Source organism: Vipera ursinii (assembly GCF_947247035.1).
Source record: "Vipera ursinii genome assembly, chromosome: 6".
Lineage (NCBI taxonomy): Eukaryota > Metazoa > Chordata > Lepidosauria > Squamata > Viperidae > Vipera > Vipera ursinii.
Genome location: NC_139515.1, coordinates 77,976,330 through 77,996,964, shown reverse-complemented (window position 1 = coordinate 77,996,964; position 20,635 = coordinate 77,976,330). Strand labels below are relative to the sequence as shown.

Here is a 20,635-nt window from a genome sequence, read left to right as displayed (position 1 = left end):
CCAATCTTGCAAAGAAGCCACGATCCCAGCTGGTTGAAAACCCCACCACAACCGGCTTCACCCACGAAGCGCCGACCACACCATGCCCACGGTCTGGAAAAACAAAAAACAACCCCACGAAGACTGGGATCTAAGCCAAACGAACCCCCCCCCGCTCGCTTTCAGCGGCTCGGGAGAGGGACTCGAACCTCGGCCGCGTCGCGCAGGGGAAATCCACCGGACGGGCTTTAGCGCGGCCCGTGGGAAGCCAGGGGGGTTGGCCGGCAGCCTTTTCCGAGCGAGCAAAGCCCAGGTGGGTCGCTAGAGGGAGACCGGCGCCAGCGAAAGCGCGGGAAGCCCCAGCCGGGGCCGAGGCAGAGGCGGGCACTTTTGGAAGGCGAAGCTGCACTTCGCTTTACCTCGACGCGGCGGCGGCGGCGGCTTTTTTCCCGCTTGGCTCCGATGACCTGCGGGAAGCGAAGGGCTTCGCCGAGGCTCACCGGCCGCACTTCCCGGACCAGAAGCGGCGGGCTTTGGTAGCCCTTCCTCCGGTTTGGCGCACCCATCCCCTCCCGCGGGGCGAAAAACAAAAAAAAAAAGCCTTGCGGATGAGCAGAAGCTGAACCGGAGGAGCCGAGAAAGGTAGGCTCGGGGGTCGCCCCCTAAGCCCCCCCTCCCCACGAGACCAGCCCCCCCGCCACCCTCCCGCGGGTTGAAGGCTGGCTACTGCGCGTGTGCGCGCGGTGGGGGGGGGTGGGGGGGTCAGCTGCGCGGAATCCTATGGCCCCATTTGGATCCCATCTCCGATTTCCCCGGGCGAAGGCAGCAGCAGGAAGTGGGGGGGGGGAGGGAATGGTGAACTCTCGTGGGTGGAAAAAAAAAAGAGAGAGGGGGACACGCACACATTTGTTGGTGATTGTCACCTGGGCTTTGGTCGATGAGCTGCGGGGTGGAGGGTATTTTTGAGAGGGGGGGTGATTGTGTGTGTGTGTGTGTGTGTGTGTTTCTCAAGCCAGAATCTGTGGGGAGTTCCTACCTGTGGCTTTTCTGTTTCTGTAACCTGAGCATTCAGTAGCCACTCCTGTTGCTTGTCTTCCCAACTCGATTTCCCCCTATTTATTTATTTATTTATTTATTTATTTATTTAATTTTATTTATTTTAATTTATTTATTTTTATTGCTAAGCTTGTAAGCCGCCCTGAGTCTTCGGAGAAGGGCGGGATATAAATGGAATTAAAATAAATAAATAAATAAATTTATTTATTTACTTATTTACTTATTTACTTATTTACTTACTTATTTATTTATTTATTTATTTATTTATTTATTTATTTATTTATTTGATTTTTTTGTTGCAAGGAAGGCTTGGCTCTGCGTGACTTTCTCTCTTGTTTGACACACCGGCCCCCCCCTTGACACTCCTGTCCGTCGGGGGGGGGCTGGATTTCAGCTCCCCTAATCTTTCGCCAACGTGGTTGACGTACAACTAATGTGGGTTAGAGGCGAGTAGCAAGGTTGGAATACCCTAACAGGTGAAGTTTTCATTGGATTTCTTTGGCTTGGGGCTTATTGCTTTGTGTGAACTCTTTGTCATTACGGTTTGCAAGCCCTGTTTAACAACTCGATACATTGCCGGTTGTGGGTTTATTGAAATTAAGGATGGGGAGGTGGTGTGGTTTTGCAACAATGTAAACTGGATCTCAGTGTTCTGGTTTGGCTAAATAGGAGAATATCTCCCAATTCAGAAACATCCATTTGAGTTTATTTACTTACTAAATTTATATACCACCCATCTTACTGTTCAACGATTCTTGAATAGCAAGTCCCACTTCATCCAGACAGTTTGCCACAAAGCTGGTGCTGGTTGTGTATGTACAGCTCACAAAACCACAAGCTAGCTAACCTAGCTTTGCCCAACGTGAACTCCCATCTGTATAAATAGGGGATGCTTTGGTGGGTTGTATAGATCCAGAAAATGGGTAGAATTCTGTTTGTGTTGTGTAGATATTCTCTACGATTGGTGGAAATAGGGCCTGGAGAGTTGTCATAAACCCTATTTATGGGTGAGGTTTTTGTGTTTTGTCTCCTGTGTAAGGGCTTGTGATTAGGAAACAAAAACAACACTTCAACTGATAATATAATTATATGTACAATAATTGGTATGTACAGATATAATTGGCATGATAATTGTGTGTACAGTATAACTAGACCCTTCTCTTAAAGCTCCATATTTTCTATCACAATTGCTGAAATTGCACAGTGTCCTGGCCTAGAGCAGTGTTTCTCAACCTTAGCAACTGTAAGATGTGTGGGCTTCAATTCCCAAAATACCCCAGCCACCCCTGCTGGCTAGGGAATTCTGGGAGTTGAAGTCCACATATCTTGCAGTTGCCAAGGTTGTGAAACACTGCCCTACAGTAAGTGTAAAGTCCTCTTCTATGTTACTTCCATCCCATCCTTTAACTCGGATAATCTTATCATCCCATTTTATCATGGGAATCCCGATTGGATGATATCTTTGGGATGTCTGGAAATTTACAACATCTGAAGAAGTTCTTTGCTGGCTCACTCTGTAACCAACCTCCACCCACCTGGATTGGAACCAAGTAGCCGCTGTTCACTGTTGCTTCTCAACAGTCTGTATTTAAAGTATTTGCAGAGATAGAAAACAGCCCTTAGTTATCATGCATTAATCTGATCCTCCAAAACCTTACAATTCCTGGAAGCCAATGCGACAGTTTAATTTATGCTGTGGTTGAAAAAGTATTTCCGTCACTCCTCGATCTTCCTACCGGGTTTCAAGGGAGGACCCCAAGTTCTAAATCATTGGACAAAGATTTTTTTTAAACCCTTTTCTCTATTAGGGAGGTGTGGTGCTGGACTCTGAAAAGTCGATGCCAGTATGCACGGCATACTGTACTGGTTGGTAGGTTGCAGTGGGAGCCCAGAAAAACGCATCTTTCAATTAAGGAGGTCTGACAACCATACCCACTTGCAACAAGCACCTTGTTGCCTTCTCCTGAGCCAATTTCCAAGGATCCCCTTCTTATCAGGATGACAATTGCTCGTTTATTCCTTCTACTTCCTGCTTTATCTGCAGTTGCCAATCCAAGAGAACTATGTGCCTTTGAGTCAGTGTTGATTCTTGGCAATTTCCTGGACAGGTTCCTGCAGTATTCTTGGCAAGATTTTGGAAGTGGTTTGCCCTTGTCTTCTTCTTCCTGGGGCTGAATGAGAAGGACTGACCCAGCTGGCTTCATGCCTAAAGTGAGTTGAATGTAGAACTCACAGTCTTCCAGTTTCTAGCCTCTTGTCTTAATCACTACACCAAACTCTCTCTTTAATTCAAGGGAACTCCTCTCTTTTTATTCCATTATGGCTGAGAGACGAGACTAGACTAGACTAGACTAGACTAGACTAGACTAGACTAGACTAGACTAGACTAGACTAGACTAGACTAGACTAGACTAGACTAGAATAGACTAGACTAGAATAGAATAGAATAGAATAGAATAGAATAGAATGGGACCTTGGAGGTTTTCTAGTCCAGCCTCTTGCTCAGGCAGGAGAATCTGCCCTATACCATCTCAGATAAGTGGCTGTCCAGTCTCTTCTTTAAAACCTCCAGTAACGGAGCACCCACGATTTCTGGAGGCAAGCTGTTCCACTGGTTAATTGTCCTCAATGTCAGGAAGTTTCTCCTTAATTCCAGCTTGCTTCTCTCTCTGATCAGTTTCCAACCATTGTTTCTTATCCTGCCTTCCGGTGCTTTGGAGAATAATTTGACCCCCTCTTCTTTGGGGCAGCCCCTCAAATACTGGAATACTGCTATCATCTCACCCCTATTTCTTCTTTTCTTCAGACTAGCCAAACCCAAGTCCTGCTGCCGTTCTTCATATGTTTTAGTCTCCAGGCCCCTGATCATCTTAGTTTCTCTCCTCTGCACTTTTTCCGAAGTCTCAACATCTTTTTTGTAGTATGGTGATCAAAATTGGTTGTGGTATTCCAGGTGTGGTCTCACTAGAGTTTTATAAACTGGTACTAATACTTTGCGTGACCTTGATTCTATGCCTCTGTTTAGTTCTGGAGACTTTCATACTGGACTTTGTAAAAGGTGTTTTGCAGATCCAAGTTTATAATATCTGTTGAGTCACCCTTGTCTGCACCCCTGTTGATACCTGACTTACTTTAAGTAAAGTTGAGGGAGGGAGGTTGTTAAGTGTTTGCTTATTTCTGCTTCCTATCATCTTTGTTGTTAAACTGACTGTCATCAGCTTGCTCTCTTGCCCCATTTTTAGAAATGGTGCTTATCAGCGCTGCATCAATCGCCCTGTTAATTCAACTTCTGTGGCTTGGTGCTCTGTTGTGAATGCTGAAGGACTGGAATCGGGCAACCAATACATTTAAATAAATAAATATTCCAGGAAAGAATATTACTGTGGATAAATGCTTCATGGATTCCTTAGTTGCCACATGAATGTAAAATAAATGCATAGAGACATTTTAACAGGAATCTGGATGGAGTGTTCCTTTATGTGCTAGACTGACAGCCTTGCTTTGGAGTCGTTTTGAGCATCACAGTCCCTCTGCTTCCCTGCACTGATAAAAGATCTCAAGAAGTTATTAGGTAGCCTTTTGAAAGGCTGAACAACTTTCAGATCCGCCAGATGGAATGGGACCTGTTGTATTCTTGTTTTCCAAAACCCTTTATTTGCTTCTGAAAGATACCGTACTTTTTTTGTTTATGTATGCTGCCATTCAAAAAGATCAACCTTGTACCTATGACCGTCAGTCCATGGTGGAGAAAGGTTGTCCACGTGTTAGATTCCTTTTGAGTCCGTAGAGAAATGTCCAGGGTTAATGCTTTAGATTTTGATTCTTATAATAAAGGGACTATGAATAGAATAGTGCCTGCAATCTATTTTCTATGAAAGCACTTCTCTGCCCAACCCAACCATCTTTGCCTAGAATTCTGCTGTCCGCTCAAGGGAAGCAAGTAAATTCTGAGTTGAGTTCATCTTCTTAAGACTGCACAGAAGTATCCATATTAGTAAGAAAATAACCCTAATTCAATAATGCCTTCTTCTCAGGTGTCCTTCTTGAACTTTCTAGCGGCTAACCTCCAGACCTGGTATTTCTTATAACTTACCATTAAAAAATCCCACCCTCTTAATTTTCACTTTGGATAAGAGTTCCACGAGCTGTGAGGTTTATTCTATTGTCCCATTCTATTTCCGACCAGTCCCAACAACTCAGATCTATCAACGGGGAATCTTCCTTGTGTATTTTCACTTTCTTTTGCACAAGCTTTCATTCAGTCCCTCTGAAATATGGTGCAGCTGTTCCTCAAGAAGAGATGCTATTGCTGCGATTTTTGCCATGATTGTTCCAGAACAATACAGTTTTTTTAAACAAAACAAAACAAAACAAAAATCAGTGAAGGAGCACTGCTTGAAAATCTCCATACTGATTTTGGGTAGATATGGCATTTTTCATCTCCACTTGTCGAATGCTAGATAGCTTGCAAATAGTACCCAATTCTTCTGGGGGAAAAGAGTGGGAACTGAGTTCTTTTGAAGTCAGTTCTTTATTTTTTCCAAAAAAGGTAGGAGTCGGTATTTCTAAAAGAATTGGGTAGTTTTAATATGCCTATAATTATCCATCCCTTGCAGTTTTCTCCTTTTTCTGTTTCTGTTTTGTTATGTATGAGCACATAACACCTATGCCAGGGGTAGGCAACCTTGGCTCTTTTATGACTCGTGGACTTCAATTCCCAGAATTCCTGACTCAGCCTGGCTCAGGAATTCTGGGAGTTGAAGTCCACGAGTCATAAAAGAGCCAAGATTGCCTACCCCTGACCTATACAAACAGTCCTCAAATCCATAATTAGGATCAGAATTTCCATTGCTAACAAGATGGCACTTAAGTGAGTCGTACCTGATTTTATAACCTTTTTTTGCCACAGTTGTGAGGCAAATCACTGTAGTTGTTAAGTAAATCAGGCAGTTGTTAAGCGAATTTGGCTTCCCCCATTGACTTGTCGGAATCTGGCTGGGAAAGTCACAGACGGTGATCACATGACCTCGGGATGCCACAGACGTCATAAATAAATGTGCCTGCATTTTGATCCTGTTGATTGTGAGGATACCACAACAGTTATACATGTGAGAACCAGTTGTTGTTTTTAGTGCCGTAACTTTGAATGATCACTAAATGAATGGTTGTGAGTTGAAGACTATTTATATAAGATTTTACCCACATGAAGAACAGAACAGGCTAAACAAGAGAAATAGGTAGAATAAGTATAATCTAAACTTACAGATAAAATTTGCCGATACTATTCGAAAAGGAACATTTCTGCCAGAGCAGTGGTGTTCTTTTAATACTGGGAATGTCTGTCACCACGGTACTTTGTTCAAAACCTGATTTTTCTACACCGTATTGTAGAGCTGTTGGAAACAGATTTCTGCGAAGACCGTTTTCATTTTGACCAATAGAGCACAGGGATTTATTTTATTTTTTATTTTTATTTTAATCCCATTTATATCCCGCCCTTCTCCGAAGACTCAGGGCGGCTTACAATCTAAGCACAAATCAAATGTGCTTAGCAATAGCCTTCATTCTATGTATATGCCTGCTTATTAGGGCTTTCCCCCCCCCCCAAGCGGCATTATTACAAAGTCAGCTTAATTGCCCCCAACAATCTGGGTCCTCATTTTACCTACCTCGGAAGGATGGAAGGCTGAGTCAACCTTGAGCCTGGTGGGACTTGAACCTGCACTAATTGCAGGCAGCTGGTGTTAATTAAGGAGGCATTAGCCCACTGCTCCACCAAGGCTCTTTATTTATTTGGCTGTTTCCCATTCCCGGAAGACGTTCCTCATCCAGGCTTTCTGAGACTACGGAGTATGAGACTTGCTTGGATTGTCATGAGCAAAGTGGAAGAGAATGATGGTTTTCATGGAGCTCTTGGAATAGGACATGCCTGGATTTAGTCTCCAAAGCAGTGTTTCTCAACCTTAGCCTTTTTAAGATGTGTGGAGTTCAACTCCCAGAATACTGAAGCCAGCATCGCTGCCTGGGGTACTCTGGGAGTTGAAGTCCAGGCATCTTAAAGAGACTGAGAAACATTGCTTCAAGTTATCCTCTTATGGCCATGGCAGCAGTAGTAACTCCTACTACAACAGCCCTTTCTCTAGTTTCCTTTCCCCTTATCTCTTTCTGGGTTTCTTTCTGGAGTTTAACTCAATTAAGCAAAGATCTCCTACTTCTCTTGACTTTGATGTGTGCCTTTTCTCTCTGAAGGAGTAAGTCTTTCCTTACTTTAACCTGGTTGTTCCAGATCAGCATCCCAGCCCTGAGCCTCAAAATTAAAAAAGCAAAAGAGGACATCCACCGATATCTCTGGAGCCAGCAGGCTCCTCCATCAGGGTCAGAGAAATGCATGTCAACTTTTAAGTGGCCGTGACTGTAGCTTTAAAAAAAAAAAGAAATCTGAGCTATGGTCACACATGTGAAGGAAATGGATTTATTTTCAGTAGCAATTAGGATGCATTGTGTTAACAAGGTCTGCCTTATCGAAGCATTCACCTGGCCTTTTAGAAATTCAGCATTTCTGACATTCATGTCGATTTCTCTTGGAGGAGGGAGAAGTTGAATCTAGGTGTGGGTCTTTTCTGAGCGTCCGTGTACACGTTGTTTCCATATGAATAAGAACAACAAACCCTAATTCTCTTGCCAAAATAAACAGTAACATAATTGGTTTGGTTTTAGCTCAGTGTACTATGCACACACAGCCACCCTGTTTATAGATCAGTTTCTACCAGTGTTGTATAAACCTAGCCTATTGCTTATGATTAAGCAAACCACGGCTTAATGTTATCTGTGAACCTAGTCTGCATTGCTGTTGTTCAAGTTCAATGTCCAATTTACTACCCCACTTTGTTAGGATTAGTTCACACATTATACAGACATTTTACATTATAGTTATTTTGGTTTTGCATTACTACATTGTAAGAATCTATTCAAATGTGGCTTGTTTAATAAATGTAAACATAACATGGTTATGAAATACAAACCCAGTTCAAAATTAGAATCTCATAGGAGACCTGAAACTTCCTTTAGCTGATGGTCGGTGGAGAGGAGAGGAAGTGATGTTATGAATTGTGTTCCCACTTTTCCACGTTCTTTTATGTAAAGATTTTCAAAAAGCCGATACCAGTCCATCTAAAGCAGGAGTAGGCAACCTTGTCTCTTTTATGACTCGTGGACTTCAACTCCCAGAATTTCTGAGCTGGCTCAGGAATTCTGGGAGTTGAAGTCCACAAGTCATAAAAGAGCCAAGGTTGCCTACCCCTGATCTAAAGTCTTAAGCTTAGTTTCACAAACATGCAAAGCCACTGGGTGGTTTCTTTGTTTTTCCTTCAACACCATTCACAAATTGGACTATTGTCATTTGTAGACCATAGCTTGAGACCTAGCATGCTGTGTGACCCCATCTAGTGTGTTTTATTCAACCAACCCTGATTAACTATAACATGAAATCTAGATGTAGAAAGTTCATGGAAAGTCCCAACTGGTACATGGAAGCCCAAATATGACCATAGGTTCTCCACACATTTTCAAGCCCTCTGTTAATGGCCCAGGGCAGGGGTAGGCAACCTTGGCTCTTTTATGACTTGTGGACTTCAACTCCCAGAATTCCTCAGCCAGCTGGCTCAGGAATTCTGGGAGTTGAAGTCCACAAGTCATAAAAGAGCTAAGGTTGCTTACCCCTGGCCCAGGGTGACTTTTTGTTTTATTGGAAAAGTGTAGTCCATGGCACCTGTGTCCAGACCAGTCTTTCTTAATCTTGGCAACCTTAAGATGTGCTTAAATTGATATATTTTAAAGATGCCAAGATTAAGAAACATTGGTCTAGACCAGTGGTCTTCAAACTTGGCAACTTTAAGACTTGCGGACGTCAACTCCCAAAATTCCTCAGCCAGGCACGCTGGCTGAGGAATTCTGGGAGTTGAAGTCTACAAGTCTTAAAATTGCCAAGTTTGAAGACCCCTTGTCTAGACCTTTGTAGTTGGGATAGCAGTAGAACACACTTAGCAGCTCATCTACCCAACTGATCTTCAGGTAATGCTTTGAGCTGCTTTGGTGTCCTCTGGAGTTGTCAGTACCAAGCTTTCGGGCTATTTTAAAGGGACCCTAAACAGACCTCTCTGCAACAGTAGAAACATTTTCACTCAAAATTCTTCATGAAAGAAAAATCCTGAAGATTGTGTGAGACATACATAACTTGTTGCAAAGTTCTTGGCGTTTTCTGAGCTCAGGTGTTTACCTGCAGATGTTTCTTTACCCCATTAGTTAACGGTATTGATTAGCTGGGTAACAAAACATCTGCAGACAAACAACCAAGCTCTGAGAGCTTCTAGAACAGGGGTGGGGAACCTTGGCTCTTTTATGACTTGTAGACTTCAACTCCTCAGGAATTCTGGGAGTTGAAGTCCACAAGTCATAAAAGAGCCAAGGTTCCCCACCCCTGTTCTAGAACTTTACACTTCCACTCTAGGCTGCAAATATTCACTTCTATTTGATTGACAGCTCTAACCTTCCAAGTATATTGTGCTGGAAACATCTAGAGTTTATAGCACAACAAAGTCATTTTCAGTTCTGAGAAATATAGTGATCAACTCTCCAGGGCAGAGGGTCCCTGAGAAGAGGGCAGTGTTGTCTTATCAACAAAGCATACAGCCATGGCAGATACAAGAGTCTGAATGCAACTAGGGCTTTTCATCCAGGCAGCCTCCCTATCAGTTCATTGCAGCCAGATTGGATGAATGTGGTTTGTCCAAAACAGCACGGAGATGAGTTGGTCAGTGGCCATAAATAGCACTTTTGTTCCCTGTTTGTATGTGGCAAATAATGTTTTTCTTAGTGGAAATAGATTTTTGTGATATTGATTGCTTTGTGTGCCTATGTGTGTTAATGTGTTTCTCCAAACATCCCTCATTTAGGCTTGTGCTATTTCTGTTAAAATTGCCGAGATCTAGTCTAAAAGACTTGTTGGGTAGAAAAACCTGCCTTTCAGTGATGCAAATAAAGAGGTAGGACAGAAATTTGACCGTGGTAAACAATCTTTAACCCTGATGCTCAACCCAAAACCTTGATTTGCATGTCATTCCCCTATATAAGCTTTGAAAGTGGCTTTCAAAGCCTCTCTAAAACCAAATGCTGAAGTGTAATGTTTACATAACAGGAGGAGAAAATGCTTAAATAGATGGGGAGGTAATCACGTTCTCCATATTTAATGTGCATAAATTTAGATAAAATATAGATCCAAGTTTAGCTGTGGTTCTGTGCCAAGCCACTTGCTTATGCAGGCTTAGCTCACATTGTAAGAGTGCTCGCCGCTTCTCACCCTAAAACTTGAACCCCTGGACCTGAAAAAAGTAGAAAAGAAGATAGACATCAAATTCAAAGATATGTCTTTGGAACAGTTGTCACCGTTGAAGAATGCAACTGAAGATGACAAGTTGATTTTGAATAGTTGTAAGTCAAGGACTCCAGAATCAGTAGCAAGGATGTCTTGGTAGGGACAGTGACTAAGCTTCACTCATCTACCTCAGTATTAGATTTACGTCACTAAAAAATGGAAGATGCCAAAAGAATAGAAAAACATATGACTGATGGGAAGTATTGTATTTCAGAGGTTTGATATCTGAGAAGCACATGCTAAAATATGCATACACTATATTAAAAAGTGTTGAAAACACTCTCTTTCTAAGTTAGAGCTATTTTGGACATCTGGATGAAAGCCATAATGTTAACTGTAAAGCAGAAGATACGTTAATCGATGCTCTACTAAGACATGATTTAAAGAGCCAGCTTAAGAGGGCTTTTTACTATAATCTGTCAGTGACCAATTGTGACCTAGCAGTAAATATCTTTTTTATGGATGCTGTACTGTATAGAGAAGGTTACTTCCTGAGAATAACAGGGCCTATTCTTTTATATCATCCTCCCCCAACCAGATAGATTAAAAAAAATATTGTGGACTTCAATTTCAATAATCCTTAGTCAAAATGGCGTCCAGATCAGTCATTAGCTATAGCAATGCCACTCTTTTTTGCAGATTCTGATTTCATTTATCCTGAAGTTCTACTTTTCAAAGAGTTGGAACCACAGGAAACCATAAAAAAAGTCAAGATCAACATTGCGATGCATGTCTAACCTTGTTCCTTTTGTCCGCCTATATACAAAAGGGTGGGGGGATGCATCCAGATGTGGTTCCACCATCTTGACTTTTTTTACTTTTCCTTCCTCCTGCAGGTGTGGTTCCTTTGTACTCCTTTAATCTTCATAACTATCTTGCAAGAGGGGAAAAGAGTGCCTGACCCTTAATCTGTCACCAAGCTTTAGGGCAAGCATGCTGGCTACCATGTTAATCTTGCTCTCTTGACTCAAGCAAGCTGGGCAGATCTGCCAACTGTTTCTCCTTCCTGCCTGCTGTTATAAAATTTATCTGTGCTGTGGTCTGCTTCCCCTGCATTTTGGCATTTCCAAGCATGCTTTTTGCTCTGGGTTGTTTTGTGATACCTTTGCAAGCCATTTGATGTTATAAAAAGCTGGGGCAGAATAATAGTGTTGGAAAGGGACCTTGGAGGTCTTCTAGTCTTCTACTGCTAAGCTTGTAAGCCGCCCTGAGTCTTCGGAGAAGGGCGGGATATAAATAGAATTAAAATAAAATAAAATAAAATAAATAGTCCAACCTCCTGCTCTGGCAGGAAACCCTGTACTATTTCAGAGAAATATGAGCCAGATGCCAAACATCTGAATTTTAATCACATGATCATGGGTGATGCTGCAAAGGTCGTAACTGTGAAAAACATTCCTAAGTCCCATTTTTCAGCGCTGTTGTAACTTTGAATGGTCACTAAACAAGGACTACCTGTTTTGTTCTTTCAGTTGGCCAGGTGTTTCTTTTTTTTACATGTATACATACATACGTATATGATTTTGCTTTCTTGTATGTAAGCCACCGAGAGCTGCCAAAGAGTTGGGCAGCCCCAACAGTGGGCTAAATAAATAAAATTGAAACTGGGGAACAGGAAGGGTCAAGCAGGGATAAGTGAGGGGGTCCTCCAGGGTGGGATTGTAGCCTTGTGAGGTTTCCCCTGCCAAGCCAGGATCACTTTAATACTGTAACTGGGCCTTGTCTAACCCAGAATGGAAAGCTAACAGGAATCCCTTAGCATCTGCTTGAGTTTGCTCTCAGTTGACACCCAGGTGCTGGATGAAATTTGCCTGATGCCAATATGAGTTGCCTGCCTGTGGCAACAAGGAGAAGCTTTTTATAAGTCAGTGCAGTATTTGTGAATGGAGTGTGCTTTGGCAGTGGGTGAGGGCAGCAAGAGTGGGGAAAAACCTAATTTATTTTAAAAGCTTAATTAAAACTGAATTAATGATCATACCGTTGATGTTTTAGCTCCCCATGTAGTTAATTATTTCTCTGCCCTGTCATCTTAAAAGTTATATTTGGTGATAATTCTTTAATGGGCTGGAGGGGAGCTGCCCTCAAGTCTTTATGGGGAGTGCACACATTTGTGCCTCTTTGAGTTACTGACTTATTTTACTCTATTCTGTCTTAAGTGTCATCCTTAATATTGAAAGTTCCATGCTGGCTGCCAGTTGTTTTCCAGGCTCAGCAGGTTGTGGACTTAGCCTTTAATCTTCTCATAGTGGAAACTTGGTGGGGGGGGGAGTGGAAAGGAGACACTGCAAGGCTGAAGCGTTAAACAAGAAAGCAACGGATGGAAACTAGTCAAGGAGAGAAGCAACCTAGAACTAAGGAGAAATTTCCTGACAGTTAGAACAATTAACCAGTGGAACAACCTGCCTCCAGGTGTGGTGAATGCTCCAACACTGGAAGTTTTTAAGAAGAGACTGGACAGCCATTTGCCTGAAATGGTATAGGGTTTCCTGCCTGAGCAGGGGGTTGGACTAACCTCCAAGGTACCTTCCAACTACTTCTTCTTCTTCTTCTTCTTCTTCTTCTTCTTCTTCTTCTTCTTCTTCTTCTTCTTCTTCTTCTTCTTCTTCTTCTTCTTCTTCTTCTTCTTCTTCTTCTTCTTCTTCTTCTTTTTCTTCTTTTTCTTCTTCTTCTTCTTCTTCTTCTTCTTCTTTTTCTTTTTCTTTTTCTTTTTCTTTTTCTTTTTCTTTTTCTTTTTCTTTTTATTATTATTATTATTATTATTATTATTATTATTATTATTATTATTATTATTATTATTATTATTATTATTATTATTATTTAACCCCAATGCTGTATTTAAGCATTAGCGTCATCTCCATAGGTGATCCCAAGCTGCATGCAGGCAAATGCATAGAATTTATGCAAAGGAATGAAGGGGCTAGCAACAAAGGACTTTATTTAATTTAAATAAATATCCTGGGCCTTCTTTTCACCCAGCAAAGAACGTTACAGGAGAGAAGTACCTCCAGCATTATCCAAGTCATGGGATGGAAGAGTGGAAGAGTAAAATGTGACCGGGCTGTTTTACAAAGCTACGGTAATTTAACTCTGTGTTAGAACACAACAGCAAGGGAGATTAGAGGCTCGTTAAGCCCAAGGCTCTCCAGAAAGAATGCAACAACCTCAGCTCCAATAAGCAAATGCATGTTAATTTGCCAGTTTCTTCAGCTTGTATATAAATTAAATTTGCAGGAGGCAATGCTAGCTTAAAGGCATTTAGCATCTGCCAACTGAACTGTGGCTGCGGAGATTCTAGATGAAATGTGGGTTAAAAGCAATGATAAATGCACATGCACAATTGCAGATGGATTATTTTTGTGCATGTGTTATTTGTCTGGTGATTGTAGTGGAAAATGCCTGTACCTCTAAAACCTAGCAGCAGTGATGTTTTTCTAAGAGAATGGCAGGGAGTATGGTTGGCTTAATTTCTGATTTGGATGCCACCCTTAGAGGTGCAGGAAATGTATTATTTTACTGTATTATTTTATTTCTGTTTTATTTATTAGATTTGGGGGTCACCTGGTTCCAGAATGGCTCTGGCTGGTTTATGGTTTAAAAAAAATCATACATTTTGTCTGGAAAGAAAATAATGACCCTTTTATTTTACAGGATTGAACCCTTGCATATATGTATTTCATTTCATTTTTCCAAATTTTTGACAGGATGTGTTTTGCATTGGTGTTTTGGCAAACAGTTAATGCATTGTAAGCCTGCACGACTCTTTTCCACCAAAGCAAAATTTCTTTTTAAAACGTCCAACCCCATCCTAGAAATCTGTCTTATTGCACAGCATCCTCTGCCTCTGTTCAATAGGGCTACGTTTGTATAGGATTACAGCATCAATTATTTCTTCTCTGGAGCACCTTAAAAACATTCATTTTTATTTTATTTATTTACCAAATTGCTACACTGCCCATCTCACCTAAGTGACCCTGGGTAGTTTACAATCAAGATAATAAAATAATGTAAAAACATGATTAAAAGCAGGATTAAAACCAAATTATAAACAACCACCTTGAATTGGACCTGGAAGCAAATTGGCACCTTGCGTAACTTGTGTGGCTGATGTGTTACATGCACAACCTTAGGAGCTATTATTATTGATCATCACACAATCAGCCCGATGTTCAGAGTGGATTTGACATTTTTGTCTACCTATTGAGTCCTTACCAAGGACCTGGGATAGGCAGATGTGGATGTTTGAATTGATAGTATTACAGATATCGTTGCGGGATGGAAGCAGTTCCTAGTAAGGCCGCTTTTTGCAATTGACTAATGGCAAGTTTGTCAATGCCAGTGGTGTTCAAGTGGTGCTTCTGTTGTTTTGGGATTGTACCTAAGGCACCTATTACTATTGGTGTTACCCTTGTTTGCCTTTGCCACACTTGTTCTATTTCTAATTTTAGGGCTTTGTGTTTGGTTCGAATTGACGAGGACTCAGAGTGGTTAACACTGAACGAGTTTATTGAATACACAAAGTCAACTGTCAAATGTCAAATCTTGCAACCCTTTTATAGAGAAAGCGTTTGAACTGTAACCAATACAAACTGTCTGTTTTCCCGCTCCTTGGTTGTGGCGTCCAATGATTGCACCTTATTTTCCCGCTTTAAACCTTGCAAAGCTGCACAGTGTTTGCAATATCTTCTATGGCTTATTGCTAACTATTTACATACACAACACCCCTTACCCCCCAGTTGGTGTCATTTCTTTACAAAGTCCTTTAGGTATTTTGGTGGCCTATGTATTCTAGAAGGGTATCTGTTACTTTGGCTGCTAGGGGCCCCTTTTCCTGGTTGACTGCTTGGCTGCTGGTTACTATGCTGGTTACTACTGGACCTGGGCTCAGGGTTACTGGCTTCAGATGTACTGCCTTGTGTATTAGGTTGTGTTTGGGATTCAGTTGTCACTGGCCTACTTCGCAGGGGTATTTCCCAATCAATTGGACTGAATTGTTGTTGATGGGCATCTGGAAATATGTCATCTTGCCCCACCACTACACCACTTTCAGGCCAAATGTTATCTGTACTGTTTGCCCTAACTGAGCTTTGGTCCCCCTCAGCTGGCACACACCCACTAGATCTTTTCCTCAGCTGGTCTATGTGTCTTTTACAGACCCTATTCCCTTCCCCCTCAATGATGTATGATAAGGGACCTAAGATTTCAGTTACCACCCCAGGAATCCACTTATCCCCTTGGGCGTAGTTCCTGGCCCAAATCAAGTCCCCCACTTCAAATGTTCTGTTAGGAATGTCAAATTCAATGTTTGGTTGGAGTCGGTCGGGGTGTAGTCTGTCCAACTTGGTCAAGATTTTTCTTCCCCACCTCATTTCAGCTGGACTTTTCCCTGTAGCCGAACAAGGGGTTGTGTGTTGGGCCAACAAGAACTCAGCTAGTCTCTGATGCCAGTCACCTCGAATAATTCTTTTAAGCGCGTCCTTCGTGGTCCTCACGTTCCTTTCAGCCAATCCGTTGGTGGAGGGGTGGAAGGGTGCAGAAGTCTTATGCTTAATCGAGTTGGCCTTGAGGAAATCCTGAAATTCAATAGATGTGAATTGTGGCCCGTTATCAGACACTATTAAATCCGGCAACCCATGAGTGGCAAAGAGGCCCCTTAATGCCTGTATTGTTCTGCCTGCCGTTACTGAACTGACCGGTACTACTTCTAGCCATCTAGAGTAGCTGTCGACCACTACAAGGAACGTTAACCCCTGGAAAGGTCCAGCGAAGTCAATATGAATCCTGGACCAAGGATTCCTAGCTAACTCCCATTTATGTGTGCGGATGTGTTGTTGTTCAGGCCTGGAACGTTGGCACAGATGGCAATTGGCAACGCATTCCTCAATGTCTTGGTCCAGTCCTGGCCACCACAAGTGACTCCTAGCTAAGGCCTTCATCCTTACTATTCCAGGGTGTCCTTCATGCAATTCAAATAGAATAGCTGATTTGTGGATTCCTGGGATTACTACACGAGTTCCCCAAAGTAAGCAACCCATATGAACTGATAGTTCATCCTTCCTTCGGAAAAATGGACTGTATTTTACGTCTGGGTTGGCGTTGGGCCAACCGCTCATGACCCAGGCCATTACTCTCCTTAAGATGGGGTCCTTATTGGTTGCCTCCGCTATGTCTTTAGCAGTTAGGGGCAGATCAGGAATATCTTGTAGGGACATTACTTGTCCCACTGGGGCAGGGTCCTCCTCTGTTGTGCTAAGGGGCAATCTGCTAAGAGCGTCTGCATGACCCATGTCTTTACCTGGTCGGTATTGGAGGGAAAATGAATATGCTGAGAGGAAAATGGACCATCTCAGCATCCTGGGAGACATAATTTGGGGAGTCTGTTTATCTGTGGTAAACAGTCCCAGCAGGGGTTTGTGGTCTGTCAGGATTGTAAAGTTCCTGCCATACAGGTAGTCGTGGAACTTTTTAACTCCTGCCACTATGGCTAAAGCTTCCCGGTCAATTTGAGCATAGTTCCGCTCTGCCTTGGTTAGTGTGCGGGAGTAGTAAGCAATGGGTCTTTGCATTCCCTGGGTGTCTAAATGGCTGATTACTGCCCCGACGCCATAAGGCGAAGCATCGCACGCCAGGTAGATTGGTCTATTTTCTATAAAGTGGGTTACAGTTGAGCTACTGGAAAGGATATCTTTTAAGGTCTGGAAACTCACTTTGTGCTTGTCTTGCCAATGCCAAGGGGTCTTCTTATCTAAAAGCCTGTGCAGTGGTTCTGCAATGGCAGCCTTATGTGGCACAAAAGTGTGATAAAAATTTACCAAGCCTAGGAAGGCCTGTAGCTCAGCCTTGTTCCTTGGTTCAGGAGCCCCTTTTATTGCTTTAATTTTTTCAGGGGTAGGGTGGACCCCGCTTTTGTCAATCCTGAACCCCAAAAAATCAGTGGATTTAACCCCTATGCTACATTTTTCCTTTTTTAATTTTAATCCAGCCTTTCTAAATCTACCCAGTACCTGTTCCAGCCGCTCTACTAACATTCCTTCATCTTTTCCAGCTATTAGGACATCATCAAAGTAAGGGCATACTCCAGGTATGCCCTTTAAGGTCCTCTCCATCACTTCTTGGAAGATGCCTGGAGCAGCTGCAATCCCAAATTGCAGTCTGTGGACTCGGAACGCCCCCTTGTGGGTAACAATTGTTTGCGCCTCTGCAGCCTCTTTGGAAACAGTCAACTGTAAGTACGCATGCGCCAAGTCGAGCTTGGCGAAGATGGCGGCGTCCTGGATCGTGGCGAGGACCTGCTTCACCGTCGGGACCGGGTAAGCATGCTTTTTCATTCCAATGTTGAGGGTCGCTTTATAGTCGGCGCAGATCCTCACATCCCCATTGGGTTTGAGGGGTGTGACGATCGGCGTCTCCCATAAACCGCCCTCAACGGGTTCTAAAACTCCGAGGCCTACAAGCCGGTCGAGCTCGGCCTCGATTTTTTCTTTTAAGGCAAAAGGTACCCTCCGGGCCTTTAGCCTGATTGGATTTACTGAGGGGTCTAGGTTAAAATTAATGGGGGGCCCTTTGTACTTGCCTAGAGATCCATCGAATACGTCTGCAAATTCTTTGCAGATGGATTCGAGGGTCTTATTTTTAATCACAGAATTTATTCCCCCTATCCAAATTCCCAGGGCAGGAAACCAATTAAGCCCTATTAAGCTAGTCCTATTCCCCTCCGTAACTACCACATCTAAGACCCCCTTAAATCCCTTAAAATTAACTCTAAGGCTGGTCTTTCCCTTTACGATTATTGGACTTTTTTGGAAGTCCGTTAATTGAATATTTGTTGGGCTAAGTGGAATTCTTTTTCCACTTAGTTGTTCAATTTTTTTCAGGGTTTCAGTGGAAATTATCGACACTGAAGCCCCAGAGTCGATTTCCATTCTGCAAGGAACCCCTTGCAGAAGGACTGTGATTTTTAATTTTCCGTCCGGAAAATTGTGCCCCCTTCCCTGCCTTTTCCGATTGACTCGGGCCACCTCCCCTGGGTTTGAAAATTTCGCCCGGGATCTAGGGGTCTCCTTGCCACTAGCATTGGGGTTTACCTTACCCTCTGGCCACACATCGACTTCATTCAGACGGGAGTCCCGGACGCGGTTTCTGCAGATGGCCTGGATGTGGCCGGTCTTGCCACAAGCCCTGCACTTGGCGGTGCGGAATCGGCAGGAAGCGCGGGGATGGTTGCCGCCACAGCTGCCGCATCGGTTCTGGGTGTCGTTGTCGCGCGGTCTGGTTGCGGTGTCCCGCCACGGTCGTTGTGCCCCGGTCGGTGGTCTCTGCGGTGTTGCGGGTTGTTGCCGGCGGCCGGGTTCGGGCCCTTCGCTTCTAAGTTGTCTGGGTGCCATCTTCCCAAATCGCCTGGAGACTTCGGCGATCTCTTCCTCCCACTGCTGATCCACCTCCCCGCAGTCCACATAGCCCTCTTGGTTAATTTCAGGTGCTGTCGCCATGCTACTGCGGGGGGGGTCGCGATACCCGGTAGACTCATACGTTAGGAGTTCGTCGAGCACTTCCTGTAAATCGCCAGTAGGTTTGGCGATTATTCTGTTTTGTAATTGTTCATCGCGTAAGCCTAGCACAACTCTGTCCCGAATCCTAATTTCTAAATTATCGTATTTGCAACGAACTGCGGCTTCCCTAACGGCAGCGACGAATTTCTGTATGGATTCCCCCGGTCTCTGATTTCTCTTCTCGAAGATGCGCCGCCAAAAAAGTTCGGACCTTCGGGGAGTAAAGTGCACCTTTAGTTTTGCAAGGAGGTCGGCATAGGGCACGCTGGAGACTGGTTGTGGCTGGCACAGCCCGACAGCGACTCTGTAGACCGGTGTGCCGCAAATTGTCAAAAGTGCCGCCGCTTTTTTTCGGTCGTCGGTGATTCCGTTCACTAACAGGAATCCTTCGACCTGACCAATATATTCTTCCCAATCTTCGGGGAAGTTAGGGTCAAATTCCTTCAATGACCCGATTTGCGCCATTCGGAGAATTTTTTTCCTATTCTGCCGCGGCCGCTCGGTTGACTGTGACTCGCTCAGACTTTGCCGCCTTCACGACAATTCTTCCTAATCTCTGGTCTTCTGTCGATCCCACCTTCGTCGCCAGTTGTTTGGTTCGAATTGACGAGGACTCAGAGTGGTTAACACTGAACGAGTTTATTGAATACACAAAGTCAACTGTCAAATGTCAAATCTTGCAACCCTTTTATAGAGAAAGCGTTTGAACTGTAACCAATACAAACTGTCTGTTTTCCCGCTCCTTGGTTGTGGCGTCCAATGATTGCACCTTATTTTCCCGCTTTAAACCTTGCAAAGCTGCACAGTGTTTGCAATATCTTCTATGGCTTATTGCTAACTATTTACATACACAACACTTTGTATGTTGTTATCTTCTCCAGTTCTTTCTCGTCTATTCTGCTGTCTCCAGGCACTGCTATTATTGTTGTTGTTGTTGTTGTTGCTGTTGCTGTTATTGCTCTTGTTCACAGTAGGTTAGTGGTGAAGAATGGCAAGGGAACATCCTACTGAATTTTTCCACACGATCCAAGGTGTAAGGAGACTGGTAGGGGTGTGCTTTGTAGGTGTCCAGGTTTTACTGGGGCAGGGCGGGGGGAAGGAGGAGATTTTCTTCAAAAGAGCTGGGCATCAAATACATTCAAATAAATAATAATAAATAATAATAAACCTTTATTGTCAAAGTACAACATGTGTACATTGAGATTAGCTGAGCCTCCCCCCACCCCGCGCTCTCTCCCCCCAACACACAGTGACAACAAACCCTCCATCCTACCACACCATGTGAACCAACTACGCCACACACCGGCCTCCCAAGTCAATTCTGCATAAATTCACAGAGATTATATCCCATTTAAAAGCCTAACAGCCCACGGATAAAAGCTATTTTTTAGCCTGTTGGTACGGCTGGCTATACTCCTACATCTCCTACCGGATGGTAGGAGAGTAAAGATAAAAATAGTAATCATCCTCAGAGTATGAATGAAATCAGCCAAGACAGGATACTTGTAAATTTTGACTATGTTCCCATATCTAATGCCATCTGACTTCCAGCGGTATTTTTCTCATGGAAGATGCCTATTTCTGATTTAAAAGATTGTATTTCACTTGGTTGAAGATCTTTTAT

General features: G+C 43.3%; 1 protein-coding gene across 4 annotated transcripts in view; it reads left to right on the top strand.

The window, feature by feature from the left end:
* The first annotated feature begins 413 nt into the window (after positions 1 to 413).
* EPS8 (EGFR pathway substrate 8, signaling adaptor) overlaps positions 414 to 20,635 on the top strand; it is a 166,399-nt gene continuing 146,177 nt past the window's right edge. For all 4 annotated transcript variants that reach the window (XR_014492807.1, XM_083365298.1, XM_083365299.1 and 1 more), the window contains exon 1: positions 414 to 621. The gene's annotated coding sequence lies outside the window, so the exon portion shown is untranslated. The remainder of the gene's footprint in view (positions 622 to 20,635) is intronic.